Consider the following 14,145-nt stretch of genomic DNA (forward strand, 5'->3'; position numbering starts at 1 on the left):
CTTCTTTGGCATATAGCTAGTATTTGTTGCTTTATTGAATTTAATTAAAAAGTGAGAAAGCAAGATTTGGGAGATTGGGCTCCCGTGTGGCACAGCAGTCTAAGGCTCTGCATCTCAGTGCTAGAGGCGTCACTTCAGACACCCTGGTTTGAATCCAGGCTGTATCACAACCGGCTGTGTTTCGGAGGGCGGCGCACGATTGGCCCAGCGTTGTCTGGGTTTGGCCAGTGTAGGCCGTCATTTTAAATAATATTTTTTTCTTAACTGACATGCCTAGTTAACTAAAGGTTACTTTTTAAATAACGAAATAAAAATAAATAACGGGAAAGGTGGAAGGACAGAGATATACAAATGGAGGAGAAATAGAAGACATACAATGTAGGGGGACACCGGCCGAGTCAAATACAGAACACGAATTCACCCAGGGGAACACATAGGAAAACAATGATAAAAGCACTTAGGTGGTGCTCTAAAAATACCTCTGCCTAAACGAGGACAGGGTTTTTCTCCATATGTTACTTGACATTTCTGATAAGGTGCAAAGCAATGCAGGCTGGGTAGAGTGGAATTCACACCGCCACTTCCGAATAGACAGGTGCACATTGGGACGTTAGCCTCCGGGAATGCTGGGACATCGGTTAAGAAGCGAGTCCCTCCCTGCTGCAAGAGCCATCTGTCTGAGCCTACAGCCATTGCTCTACACACAGTTCCGTTGTAAGTATAGGCCTATGAAGTGCATGAAGACTACACCACACACACAGCAGACCTGGGTTCAAATACTTTTTTAATTAATTTCAAATACTTTATCGGTGCTTGATTAAGTTTGCCTGGCTTAATGTACCAATAAAATAGTCCCTAAACTGCATACCCCTCTCATCTGGCACTCCAGGCAGACTAGAGCAAATGCTCAAGGTATTTGAAAGATTGGGTTCGATACAACAGACCCTGTTACAGTGGATTTGTGTAAATAGGAAATTCCCTGAGTGTACGCAATGCATCAAAGCAAGTCCACACAGTGCAGACAAAGAGATTCTGACAACACATACCCGCACAAACACAGACATTTAAAAGGCCTATGTCTTACAATGTAATCGCAGCACAAACTTGGCACCAAATTGTACATACACAACGGCAACACACACGCACACACACATACACACGCATGCATGTCCTCAGGCACACACACACGCACACATCTAGAAAGCACCTTGTATCAGTGATCGACATCTCCATATACGGTATGTCCCCATTCTTCCATTCATCTGAATAAAAGTACAGTATGAATGTGTGACTTAAAGTACTCTTACATTATGCACTTAGAAATCGAACCATGGCTAAAGCCTTGTTATCATTGAAAGCAACTTGGTCGGCGCAATTAATGGGTTGAGTGAATGAATTTGGGAGAATGTCTGTCTCATCTGCATTGGTGTCTATATTTGTCTACAAAGCAAGGGTGCACACCTTTAATTAAGGGTAATTGAGGACAAGTGGTACATCTTAGTGGTGGAGAGAGAAGGATTAGGTTGTGTTAACACCTTTTAAACATTGACCAACATCCTAAAAAAAGCTACACAGTCCCAATTTTATTTTTGCAACATTTGGGATGAAGTTGTATTTAGGCTGTTGAATGCATTTTCGAGTGTATAAATACTAATTCAACAAAGCTTGAGTGTTTAGAAACCATATACAACATAACAGAAGCACTCAGTCATTATACAGTATGTACATTTGGTGGCCGTGTTGGGATTACCTAAATTCTCAAACTGGATTTGGTAGATCCAAGATTTTTTATATGTTAGATATTTCCATTAACCAACACATCAGGGCACAATATAGGTAGAGCAGTACAAATTGAACACTGATCTTACTCAACCTGCAGTACAACAGTTTTTATGGTGGAGTACTGCTCGCCCAAATGGAGAGCAGTTTGGAACCCCTATTGCTGCTGAGCCAGAAGGGAGTTATTGCAAACTGCTATTGGAGATTGGCCTAGTAACCCAAGGGTCAAAGAGGACATTCTCTATAACATTGGATATGTGTGGAGCAGCCCATGGCATGTACAGTAGGGCCACAACCCTCATGGTAGGTAATTGTATACAAGAAGGTAAAACCACAACAAAACACTCCCTAGAGTCCCTACTGAAGTTAATAGTAATTCTAATATAGAAATCTTCTCCAGGGGACATGATTGTTTGAAGTCGTTTAGCAACTGAATTAATTTCATGATAGAAATCACTAAGTGATAGTAGATTGAAACACAACACTTCTTGGTCTGAATCCATAGCACAGGGGAAATTGACAGGACAAAAACATCTCACTCAACATCTCTTTGACCCCTTTCCCCTCCTCTTCATATCCTGTGTAAACTAATAGTTGTATCAGGGATTCTATGCATAGTTGATTGACAGTTTAATCACCCAATGGTGTGTACAATACTCACTGTTCTGTGGTGTTCATCAAATGTTCCACTAATTTCACGTGTTAGCAGGCGACCTGTTCAGAAACTAACGCTAGCTAGCAAATACACAAAATATATATATACACAAATCGATACTTGGAGTTAAGGAATCAGTATAATATCGGCCACAATAATATTGCGATTTTTTTTCCCCCATCACTAATGGTAGGTGGTACCTTTTGATGGAAGACACACATGATACTAACCTGATACAACTCTTCTAATCTCCAACCCCTATATCTCTTCATTTTCAACTCCTTTACCAAGACTAACCAGTCTCTTTTCTTGGTATTTGGTAGCCTACCTTATGATGGGAGACCCACATTGTACTAACCTGGTACGTTTGAACTAGTACCCCATCATCTAACGATACTTGTCAGACAGGCCTGCTGCTACTACTGTGAAAAAGACTTGAAGGGCCTTAAAACATTAAGTCCAAAAACCAATGACTCATGAGAGAAACATCCAGTCAGTAGGATATCATGTGAAGGGGGATTTAAAGTGGGGGCTCAGCTGTGACAAATACTGTTGCTTGTGTGTTTCCTTCCTTAATGGGATAGTTTGTGATTTTGGCAATGATTTTCTTTGTCTCTGTGTGCAGTTTGAAAGAAGTTGCCAACAAGCATTAGCGCAACAACTGGAAGTCTATGGGGATAGCTATTATGCTAGTTTGCCTGTCATTACGGATTATGGCATTTATCAATGGGCATTGTGTGCTTTTATGATATGGTTATAAAGGTGTTATAGCAGGCAACATGACCTGTAGTGCTCCTCAATGATGTCACTGATGACGAGCTATCCATCTGCACAGTTGGATTTATCTGGATTCTACAATATGGCATATCTGGTGCCCACAATGGGTGACCATTAGATCTACAAATTGCTATTCCGTTAGCGTCGTTGTCATAGCCTCAACAAAATGGCACTCCTGAGTGCATAATCTGGCCCACACTTTTTTGTTGTTTGTTTGTTTATTAATATGATACACTTCCACTGATCCCGGGGCTCTTGTTAAGGTCAACGGCATTATGAACTTGACCCAGTACCAGGACATTTTAGATCAAAACCTGGCTGCCTCTGCCAGGAGGCTGGAACTTGGATGCAAGTGGATCTTCCAGTAAAACAATAATCCCATGCACACATCAAAATCCACAAAGAAATGGTTAATTGACCACAAAATCAACATTTTGCAATGTCCATCTCAGTCTCTGACGTGAACCCCATTGATAAACAAATTTTGCCCCCTATCTTTTTGAGGTTTTTTTTCTTGTTAAACAAGAATCTTTCTCTGAGCAATTGTATTAGTATAAAATAACATTATATTCCAAAAATGTTGAGCATACAATATACAGGTAACCGCCAATATAATGGAAACACTTGAGTAAATTAGGGATACAAAGTATATTGAAAGCAGGTGCTCCACACAGCAGGTGTGGTTCCTGACTTAATTAAGCAATTAACAAAGCATCATGCTTAGGTCAAGTATTGGCTGGGCAGGCCATTATTTTGGCTACCATGGCTATGACCCCACAGGGTACGAGTGATCACTGAATAGTTTGATGAGCATGAAAACGATGTCATATGCCATGGCCGTCTCACATGCTGATGACTACACCGGGCGTGTGCACATGCGTGTCCATTTTGTCCATCCACACCAGATGCGATCAAGACACGTAGGTTGAAATATCAAAACAAAATGAACCAATGCTGTTGCTAGCTAATTTGTCCTGGGATATAAACATTGGGTTGTTATTTTACCTGAAATGAACAAGGTCCTCTACTCCGACAATTAATATACAGATAAAAGTTAAACAGAGTTTGATTCTAGTAACCTCTCCTCCTTCAGGCTTCTTCTTCTTTGGACTTTATATGGCAGTTGGACACCAACTTTAAGGTGCATTACCACCACCAACTGGACTGGAGTGTAAACCTCAGTTCATCAATCAATCACCCATGTGGGTATATGCTCCTAAAAACCAATGAGGAGATGGGAGAGGAAGGACTTGCAGCGTGTCAAGCATCACAAATATAACCAATTTTTACTTTCATTGAAGTGCGCAGGCAGTGTGGATGCAATGATTGAATAACATGAATGTGTGTGGTCAGCATGTCAGTCACCAGGTCTCAACCCAATTGAACAATAATGGGATATTCTGGAGTGGTGCATGATAGACTTTTCCACCACCATCAACCAGACAACAAATTATATAATTTATTGTGGAAGAATGATGTTGCATCCCTCCAATATAGTTTCAGCCACTGTTCTGGCTAGTGGTGGACCAACACCCTATTAAGACACTTTATGTTGGTGTTTCCATTATTTTGTCAGTTTCCTGTAGCTCTGTATTTGTATTATTAACCTTCTAGAGTTTTTTAAATTATCTTTGTCAATGGTGCCACTCATTTTGGACCGGACTGTATATCAGTGGGGAACCAACAAAGCCTTCTAATAATTGTTGTATTTTTTAAATATCAATGTCTGAGAAAACTGAGGAGAAAAAAAGATCCAATCAGGATTTTTCTTTGGTGGTCTCTGGGGAGGTACATCTAGGCAAAACTGTGTGTTTATATTTATGTAGCTTTGCGCTGTTGTTTTCACACCCAAAAAATGTTGACACTTCCTGAATGTGATGTCATTGTGGGAAGGGGCTGTATTTAAAAGGGGTACTACAAACTAACAGGGTAGAAAGTGAAATCAAGGACACAGAAAATATTAAAAACAATATAACAATAAATACAATCATCATTAAAAAAAACGTTTTTGATTAAAGATTTTAAGTATAATTATAAAATAATGAAGAAAGATGTTTTATATTTAGTTATTTAATGGCTTATATTTCTCATAGAAGTTGATGAATTAGCATCCGGAGACATGGCAAAAACATCTGCAACCACCAAAAACAAAAAGCATAAAATGTTCTTTGAGATACGTCCTAATATTTATACAATTATTTTACAATTATTTTACTTTTGGATCTGGGTGTATTGTTGTGAATTTTTAGATATTACTGTACTGCTGGGGCTAGGAACGCAAGCATTTTTCTACACCTGCAATAACATCTGCTAAATATGTGCTAACTGCTGTTATCCTGTAAAATTACAGAAGTAAAAAAACAGTGTTATTTTGTACTATTTGCAGCATACTGCACTCTAACTGCAATTATACTGTTGTGTACTGCAATCTTATTTCGTAAGGGCCGTCTATCCAGGATTGCTAAATAATTAGCTACAATGGCTGCTTCTGATTATTCCTCTTTCCAAAAAGAGCTAGACGACGATTGTTTTTGTTCATGTTCTTTTATATACAGCCCTATTTATTTGAACCAGAATAAACTGGAGAGGAGTTGAGACAACGAGAAAAATAATTGCGAGACCAGCAAGCAGGGGTGGCAGCCTAGACCAGCTGGACCAGGACTCAGGAGGGCAAATGACAAACGCGTAAGTTGTTTTGCTGTCGGTAGCTAGCTAGCAATAGAAGCTCTCTTTTTACACGAAGCAGTGTTGGTCAGTACAGTACAATTGTGTAATTGATTCGTCCATGACAGGGCTTGCTAGTACCACTACAATACAAGCTAGACAAGTTCAGCTACCTAGCTGTGTATTTACTACACCTAAAATGTACTGTAGTCTAATGTTATCGCTTGCTAGCTAACTAGCCTAGCGCGTCTCATTAAGAGCGAAACTGGAGAAATGTTTTGAGGATGGTGTAAAGTAAAGGAATGACTTTGGTTTTATGACTCATATTAGTCTTGGAGTAACTATACCTGTGTGCTGTAGCTAACGTGTGTCTACGAGATGTCTCATATTCTACACCATGCTGCTACAGTATGAATACATACCGTATACAATGATTGCCCATATGAATGTGTACTAGCATTTTCGTGTTTCCCTCACAGACAAAAGGATACAAAGAAGTTTGTGACTCTCAAGAGATGTGAAAGGTTCCATAACAACAATCTCCCCTGTATCAAAGTGACTTCGAACACCTCATTGCACCACCAAACACACAATATGCAAGTATTTCCTATGTAGAACTGTAGTATTTATTATAAGCGTTAGTGTACAGTAAAATACAAAATATACTGTCATACATTGTCATAACTGCCCCTGCATACTGCTTTGTAAACTCACCTCGGTCTCCAGAGTAAATAAGCTTTGTCTTGAATACAAGCCATGTCTACTTATTTGCTATTTTGACAGACTAATCTATTGAAGCATGTTCACTTGCCAACAAATTTCAGTTTGAATGATACACCAACTCCCTACATAATTTGTTTTTAGCAGTAAGACTGAAGCTAGTTTATCCAAATATATTTCACGAATATCACAATGTATTGAGCCAGAAGTTGAAGTCAACACTTTATTGCTTTCATTTAGTCACTTGTAAAAAATAAATTTAAAAAAGATCATATATAAAAACACTATATATACAAAAGCTAGCAACATCTATACCACATTGCAGTTTTGAGCATAATAGGCATTTTATATTATACTACTATATCAGTCAAACTGAATATGGATGTTGTGTTGGTTGAATGTTCCAAGCAGGTTCCAGAATGTTCTTCAGCTGGTGAGCCTCTTCTTGTGTTGGGTAATGGCAGCTGGTTGAGCAGGCTTTGGCGCTGTGGCGATATTGGCAGGGATGTTGGGTTTGGGGAGCTGTGAATCAGGCTCCTTGTTGACAACTGTCTGGTCCTTTCTGCACTCCACAGCCAGGTGTACAAGCCTCTCATACACTTTCTTCACCACCCACTGCTTCAACCTCTAGTTGTGCTGTTAAGCAGACAAGCACTGCCAACAATCGAGTGAATAGGCTAGAAAAGTATACTAACAGCCCCTCTCCCCCATGCCAAAGAATTGACTACAGGGGTGTGAAAGGTTTGAGGAGCTCTCGTCTTGAAGACAGTTAATTGTATTGGTGATTTAGTTTTCTCAAGAGGGTAGTGTACTTTCATAAATACCTTTGGCTGTCCTGGCTTGTTTCTAAGTCAGATGATGTTGAGATTAAGCTTATTCCAGGCTGAAAGCTTTCATCCAATGGGTCTACAGGCGCTGTACTACTAAAGCTGGTGTTAAGGTCATCATCAGCAGGATTAGTCTGTAGGACACAGTAGTGAGTGATAAGCCAACATTTTACTACTTTCCCCCATCAACACATGCTCAAACAAGGTACTATATCCACCCAACCCCCCCCCCCATGCCAATAGATCATGCATACTAACCTTCACATACAATACCCACCCCAGTCAGTCACCCACACCATCCCCTCCTTACTAATGCATCATTTACTCCAATTTAGACTTCAAGCCTTGCATGAGTAATCAACTAAGACTCCATAATACAGAGAAAACTACAGTAGAAGTTGTAGCCTACTTGTAAACGCACCAACTATGACAACAACATACAGACCATGTTAATCCCTAGCTCCAATATATTTGCTAATGCATAGAGTCATTGAAAGATTTAGTAGATTTTAGTAAGATTTTTCAAGGTGACTTACACTATTTCCTGGTGCTGAGCTTGATGCCTATGCAGATGTTGATGGGATCGGACTCTAAATAGAACAAAGTCACATTAGCCTCTGCGGTAGTTAGTTAGGTTACCGTAACCTAATGAAGCTAATGTCAGCTTGCAAAGTTACATTGCCAGATAGCAGCTGGCTAATTAAATGTATATGCTTTGGAATGTCTAGTCAGCGTATTATGAAAGCTAGATTTGGGTTGAGATACAGTGCCTTCAGAAAGTACTTATAATGTTGTGTTACAAAGTGTAATTAATTGTCATTTTTTGTCAACAATCTACACAAAACTCTGCAATGTCAAAGCGGAAGAAAAAGTCTAATATGTAAAAAAAATGGAATCAAAAATAAAATACGAATATATTTTGATTACATAAGTATTCACACCCCCTGAGTCAATACATGTTAGAATCACCTTTGGCAGCAATTACAGCTGTGAGTCTTTCTGGGTAAGTTCTTGAACAGTTTTCCACACCTGGATTGTGCAAAATATGTCTATTAGTCTTTACCCATAACATGATGCAGCCACCACTATGCTTGAAAAGTGGTACTCAGTAATGTGCTGTATAGGATTTGCCCCAAACATAACACTTTGTATTCAGGACAAAACATGAATTGCTTTGCCACATTTCTTGCAGTATTACTTTAGTGCCTTGTTGCAAACAGGATGGAAGTTTTAGAATGTTTGTATTCTGTACAGGCTTCCTTCTTTTAACTCTGTCAATTAGGTCAGTACTGGGGAGTAACTACAATGTTGTTGATCCATCCTCAGTTATCCTATCACAGCCATTAAACGCTGTACCCATTTTAAACTCACCATTTGTAAGGACAGATGCTGGGAGACGAGAAGCAAGTACAGGGAGTGAACATTTAATAAATAACTGATAAGAAACAAAAAAGGACAGCTTCTGAACAGGGGAAACATAACGACAATATGCTGACACGGGGAACAAACTGAGGAACAGACAGATATAGAAGGGGCAATCAACAAAGTGAAGGAGTCCAGGTGAGTCTATATTGCACTGATATGGTGACAGGTGTGTGTAATGATGGGAAGCCGACATTTACGACATTTCAGCTTTTAATTTCTTATTATTTTGTAAAAATGCTGAAAAAAACATGAATCTACTTTGACATTATAGAGTACTGTGTGTAGGCCAGTGAAAGAAATATCTAATTTAGGCTGTAACACAACAAAACCAAGGGGTGTGAATACTTTCTGAAGGCACTGAAAACAAATGTAGTTCGCTAGCTAGTTAGCTAGGTAACGTTAGCTACGTTACCTCAGCTTGACTTCTTTTCTGCTGCTCTGATGTTGGCTGATCGGATGCCTTCCTCTTCGAAGTGAAAGAGAAAATCGATGGAACAGCATCACCTTTCAATGTTCGACGACATGGCAACCCCATCAGTTGAGAATTCAGTTCCTTTTCCAAATCCTCTGTCTGAATGTGCTGGCTACAAACACTTTTATATTTCTCCCATAACTGGATACACCTCTACCGGGCAGTACTATGTCCTAAAATCGCTATGAATTCTGGATAATGTGCTTTGCTTACAACCAAGAAATGTAGCAGGCCCATTTCTACTAGTGCGCTCATATTTACGTGTAGTAAGGAAATTCAACATTTTTATGACACATATGATATGTTAATAACATATTAACAGACATATATAGTGAAATAGAATAGCAGTCAAATTTCTCATTAAGTATTTTTTTGTTGTGGTGGGGACAGTAACATTAGAACTTTTAACAAAATTATACTTTAACTCTTTAGGACCCATAGCGGCTGTCTACGGACTTTCTTTAAATTACTACAGCGGCCGCGAACAGCCATATTTTTCTAACAATAATATCTGTGTCAATATCGCAAAATGAACTTGCTAACAACCTGTTGTCGTTTTTGTGTGGCTGCTGTCATTTGACATTTCAACGTTTTTTTTTACTTCATTACTCAAAATGACGCCGCCGAAGCGTACACAACATTTCACTGTGAAAGAGGCTGTATCTATATTGGTCGGTGATATGGATTAGGACACGTCTTTGCATTTTGAAAAGCAATGATCTCGAGGTGAGTGAAATAAGTAAACAGCAGATATATGTTTGGTGTTGTCTATGTTTGATGCTGTGAAAGTTGGGGAATAGCTCTTAGATTAACAAGTCCTGTCATGTCATGATAACTTGGTTGGTACAGGCAAGCACATCAGCGGTGGAGCTCAAATAATTGCTCTCCGTCTCTTGGAAATAGTTGCAGTGTTTAGCTGTATATAGTCAGATAACTAGTTAGTTGTTTTGTCTTGTTTGTACCAATGTAATTCACGTATAAATGGCTTGCTATAACTAGCTAGATAACTAGTTAGTCTTGTCAGGCAAGAAAACTTGTGGGTAGCGGTAAATTTGGGCTGTGCTGAAGCGCCAACCTCAACCCTCACTTTCACCAGCTAGCCATACAGACAACCAGTTAAATAGCCTCCAAAATTAAGGCTAGAGTAATTTGTGATTATCTGTTGGGCTTAGGTTATGGTTTGTTATGTTTGCTAGGTGCAGATATTCTTAGGATATACAGTGCATTTGGAAAGTATTCACTTTTTCCAGATTTTGTTACATTACAGCCTTATTCTAAAATTGATATAATTTTTTAAAAATCTCATCAATACCACATAATAACAAAGCGAAAATGATTTTTTAAATGTTTGCACATTTATAAAAATAAAAATAAAAAAACGAAATACCTTATTTACATAAGTACTCAGACACTTTGCTATGAGACTCAAAATTGAGCTCAGCTAAGTTCAATTGATTGGACATGATTTGGAAAGGCACACACCTCTATAAAATATTCTACAGTTAACAGTGCATGTCAGAGCAAAAACCAAGCTATGAGGTTGAAGGAATTGTTCGTAGAGCTCCGAGACAGGATTGTGTCGAGACACAGATCTGGGGAAGGGTACGAAAACATTTCTGCAGCATTGAAGGTCCCCAAGAAAAAGTGGCCTCCATCATTCTTAAATGGAAGAAGTTTGGAATCACCAGGACTCTTCCTAGAGCTGCATGCCCGGCCAAACTGAGCAATCGGGGGAGAAGTGCCTTGGTCAGAGAGGTGACCAAGAACCCGATGGCCACTCTGACCGAGCTCCAGAGTTCCTCTATGGAGATGAAAGGACCTTCCAGAAGGACAACCATCTCTGCAGCACTCCACCAATCAGGCTTTTATGATGAAGTGACCAGACAGAAGGCACTCCTCAGTATGAAACCAACTCTTCGGCCTGAATGCCAAAAGTCATGCCTGGAGGTAACATGTTGGTGGCAGCATCATGCTGTGGGAATGTTTTTCAGCGGCAGTGACTGGGAGACTAGTCAAGATCGAGGGAAAGATGAACGGTGCAAAGTACAGAGAGATCCTTGTAAAATACCTGCTCCAGAGCGCTCAGGACCTCAGACTGGGGTGAAGCTTCACCTTCCAACAGGACAACAACCCTAAACACACAGCCAAGACAACAGGTGAGTGGCTTTGGGACAAGTCTCTGAATGTCCTTGAGTGGCCCAGCCAGAGCCCGGACTTGAACCCGATCGAACATCTCTGGAGAGACCTGAAAATAGCTGTGCAGCGACGCTCCCCATCCAACCTGACAGAGCTTGAGAGAATCTGCAGAGAAGAATGGGAGAAACTCCCTAAATACAGGTGTGCCATGCTTGTTGCGTCATACCCAATAAGACCCAAGGCTGTAATCGCTGCCAAAGGTGCTTCAACAAAGTACTGAGTAAAGGATCTGAATACTTATGTAAAAGTGGTATTTCAGTTTTTTATTTTTAATACATTTGAAAAAAATGTCTAAACCTGCTTTTGCTTAGTCAGTACGGGGTATTGTGTGTAGATTAATGAGGGGGGGAAAACAATTTGATCAATTTTAGAATAAGGCTGTTACATAACAAAATGTGTAAAATGTCAAGGGGTCTGAATACTTTCCAAAAGCACTGTACATTGCCTAGTATTCATGTTATTAGACAGCTTAGCTGTCCTGTTAGGGTAATAGATGCCTGTGCAGTGGAGCTCATATGATGAGTTTGATATGTGTTTACATTGCCAGCTAGCAAGTTGCGTGTTTTGTCCTGTTTCTACCGATGCATTTAATTTGAAAACTGTCCCTGCTTCGTAACTAATCAGCTAGCATTGGCTAACTCTGTAGTTAGTCTGTCAGGCAAGAAAGTTGATTGGAGGAGAGAGAGTGTGTGTGTGTAACTGTATCACACAATTTATTATGGAAACCCTTTATTAGCAAGAGTGAATGTGTATGGTTGAGAAAAAGAGAGAGGAAGGAAGAGAAAGGGAGAGAGAAAGATTAAGTTCCTGACCACAATTGTATCCTATTTGTTGCTCCTCTCCCTCTGTTAATCTAAGTCAATGGAAGTGATGTGGAGAGTCAGGGCTCAGCAGCAAAAGGCATGGAGGAAGAGGAGTTAGAGATGATTGGAGGGATAGAAATGTGGAGCCGTTGCCTGGCTATTAGTAAATCCTCTTAGATGTAAAGACCTGCATGGTTCTGGTACCTGTTCCGACTTACATTTTTGCTTATAAATTGATCTGTGGACACAGTCGATTAAAAATAGCTTGCCTTGAGCTATACCCCTAGGTCAGGTGGAAACAATATATTTCCTGAGCCCTGGGCCAGTGTAATGTAGGATGTGAAATCTGAAACCACTTGAAGCTGGGATGTCCCTTCTCACATTTAATTTGCTCTTCCGACTGTCCATCCACTCCTGGCTGAACCCTACATCCCAGCCACTGACATCGCACATGCATGTAATCTTTACATCATAGTGCAGCAGGAGAGCATTGTTTCATCACGGTACTCCATACAGAGTTCGATTTATAGCCACTAATCTAAAATAATTCATAGATTTTAAACAAAAAACACTTCCTGTGTCCTAGACAGACACGATTAATAGGATATGAAAGGCGATTTCCTAACGAATTCAGAAAGCCAAGCTAGAGCTCTGTGAGACGTTCAAGTCCACAGACATTTTGATCAATAGAGGCCTTTAGAAAACATGCACATTTTCTCTTACATTAAACATACAAATTGGTATTTTACAGTTAGAAGGAAGATTAAATCATATAGTTGGTCATTTTATAATTTGATTATACTATATTTAGAAAGCACACAAGTAATTTCATGCCTTATACATACAGTTTTGTTGAATAGGAAATACATATAATATTTCATATTTTTATCACATTTGTACAGTGACAACAGCTCCCACCGTTTCAGTAGACCACTACTGGGGCGCAATTTAACTATTCAAATTATCTGAAAGACTGAGGATGAAACAAGTGCATAGGTCTACGCTTTATCCATCACTCTGGAATGACAGGTATCACGATGCAGTCCCTTCTTTCGGGTAATTACAATTCAGGCAGCCTCAACCAAGTCGGGCAATAGATTTGATAAATGGTAGTTTATACACACATACGGCGCAGAAACCTATCCAGGGGCAATAAACTGCTATACCTACCAATTTCTAACTAATGTTAAGCTAGGCACACTGTCGGTAAAAAAAACATAGACCAGTCACGCATTTATTACATGCATGATACAGAATGATGGGAACTGCTTTGCTGGCTCTACTGTGCTGCTCTCAAAGGCATATAGTACATTGGTGGAAACTGCAGTAGAGCGACCATTATTGCCCTAGTAACACCATTCGGTGACGAACGATGCCAATAGACATTAAGCCTATAATGAAGAAACGATTCAAACCATTTGACCTATTCGATATCCTAGGTTTGGAAAGCGATACATTTTTCTTTTAGCCCTGGCTACAATTGTAATAGCATTGCCTAGGCTACAGTTCTAGTCTACCTATCAAAGAGAACGACACACCCTCTGAATAGTCTTCAGCAGCTTTGTAAATGCATATCAAATAGCTGGTTTAGAATGGTCGTAAGAGTAGACAACCACCCGAACACGGCTGTTATAGGAGAATAGAGTCAGCATATAATGATGAGGTAGGCTTCTTTTTTTTACATTGCCAAAGCCTGTTTAAATAAGAGTTAAATATCCATGGTTAGCGGTCATTGGTCTCAGAGACACATTTCATGTCTCCGGTTTCACACAGTTCTATAACATTACTTATACGACCAATTCCGCATATAATTCAACATTTTATCCT

General features: G+C 39.6%; 1 protein-coding gene across 8 annotated transcripts in view; it reads right to left on the reverse strand.

Annotated features, from left to right (window-relative positions):
- LOC115114099 (abl interactor 1-like) overlaps positions 1-14,145 on the reverse strand; it is a 42,741-nt gene that overhangs the window by 27,972 nt on the left and 624 nt on the right. Inside the window, exons 2-4 of one of the 8 annotated variants that reach the window (XM_065013268.1) lie at positions 9,260-9,313; positions 7,959-8,012; positions 7,420-7,556 (exon numbers count right to left, since the gene is read on the reverse strand). The exons of 3 other annotated variants lie outside the window; for them this stretch is intronic. The gene's annotated coding sequence lies outside the window, so the exon portion shown is untranslated. Of the gene's footprint in view, positions 1-7,419; positions 7,557-7,958; positions 14,141-14,145 lie in introns of those variants that run through there. 4 more of the 8 variants (XM_065013269.1, XM_065013270.1, XM_065013267.1 and 1 more) reach the window with 4 other exon arrangements.

The sequence above is a fragment of the Oncorhynchus nerka genome, linkage group LG9b (genome assembly GCF_034236695.1).
Source record: "Oncorhynchus nerka isolate Pitt River linkage group LG9b, Oner_Uvic_2.0, whole genome shotgun sequence".
Taxonomy (NCBI): domain Eukaryota; kingdom Metazoa; phylum Chordata; class Actinopteri; order Salmoniformes; family Salmonidae; genus Oncorhynchus; species Oncorhynchus nerka.